The following is a 1,547-nucleotide window of genomic DNA, read 5'->3' on the forward strand; positions in this document are numbered from 1 at the left end:
CTGTACAAGAAAAAGACAAGTAACACAATTAAAAATTAGGCACAGGACATAAACAAACACTTCACCAAAGAAGACATTCAGGCAGACAACAAATATATGAAGAAATGTTCACGATCATTAGCCATTGTTATTGTTGTTAGGTGCCATTGAGTCGGAACTGACTCACAGCGACCCTATGCACAGCAGAATAAAACAATGTCCAATCCAGGGCCAACCTCACTACTGTTGCCACATTTGAGTCCATCAATGCTACCACCTGGCCAATCTATCTCGTTGGAAGTCTTCCTTTTTTTCTCTGACCCTCCATTTTACCAAGCATATCCTTCTCTAGTGACTGTTCCCTCCTGACAATATGTCCAAAGTATGGGAGACGAAGTTTGGCCATCTTGGCCTCTAAGGAGAATTCTGGCTGCACTTATTCAAAAGAGATCTATTAGTTCTTTTGGCAGCCCATGGCACTTTTAGTATTTTCCTCCAATACCATAATTCAAAGACATCAATTCTTCTATGAACTTCCTTATTCACTGTCCAGCTTTCACATCCATATGAGGTTATTAGCCATTAGAGCTGCAAATCAAAACAACAATAAGATATAATCTCACACCAGCAATAATAAAGTTCAAAAATTCAGAGGATAATAAATGCTGGTGGGATGTGGGGAGACTGGGACCCTCCTACATTGCTGGTATGGATGTAAAATGTTCCAACCACTCTGGAAAACAGTATAGCAAGCCGGAATGAGTGGCTGAGGGACGGAGACCCAGGGATGAGTGGCGGAGGGACGGAGACCCCAGTGGCTTATGAGGCCACCCTGGGTGGCAGCGTCAAGAAGAGGGACTCCTTGGGGACCGCAGGCTCGCCAGTGCACCTCATTATCAAGGATCTTGGAGAAATTCATTCATGGATTATAGATCACAGACGAGTTATTCAAGGTGAAACCCGCTTTTTTGTCAAAGAATTTGAAGAAAAACATGGCCTTCGGGAAATGCGAGTTCTTGAAAACTTGAAGAAAATGATCCACGAAACAAATGAACATATTCTTCCCAAATGTAGAGCAGCAATGCAGAACAACTTAGACCCAGTTCTCCAGAGAGTGCAAGCTATTAATCACTCAGTGTGTAGACTTCAACAGAGGGAACAAGAACAAAAAAAGATTCATACTGAGCGCTTAACTGGCTAGTGAAGGCCAGCATGCGACCCAGTGGAAGGAGCTCATGAGAGAACAGCATGACAAGCCGGCCGAAGTGGATGAGGAGCACAGAAGAGCCATGGAGTGACTGAAAGGACAATATGCTGAGATGGAGAAGGACCTAGCGAGATTTTCTACCTTTTAAGAACTTGAACCTCAACAATAATAAACTAATGGGAAAACACTGACTACTCCAACCCCCAAATATTCCCACCAAATATTCCCACCAAACCATTTAGCCTCTGTGCAAGCATAGCAATATATTCAATGACTCTTATATCAGAAGAAAGAAACAGCTGCAGGAATCCCAATTAATGTTTAATAAAAGAAGAGTGCTGTATCTTTTCAAAAAGAAAAA

General features: G+C 42.3%; 1 pseudogene; it reads left to right on the forward strand.

Annotated features, from left to right (window-relative positions):
* Window positions 1-766: 766 nt before the first annotated feature.
* Window positions 767-1,334, forward strand: LOC102817142 (annotated as a pseudogene).
* The last annotated feature ends 213 nt before the right edge of the window (window positions 1,335-1,547 follow it).

Source organism: Chrysochloris asiatica, unplaced genomic scaffold (assembly GCF_000296735.1).
Source record: "Chrysochloris asiatica unplaced genomic scaffold, ChrAsi1.0 scaffold00088, whole genome shotgun sequence".
Classification (NCBI taxonomy): Eukaryota; Metazoa; Chordata; class Mammalia; order Afrosoricida; family Chrysochloridae; genus Chrysochloris; species Chrysochloris asiatica.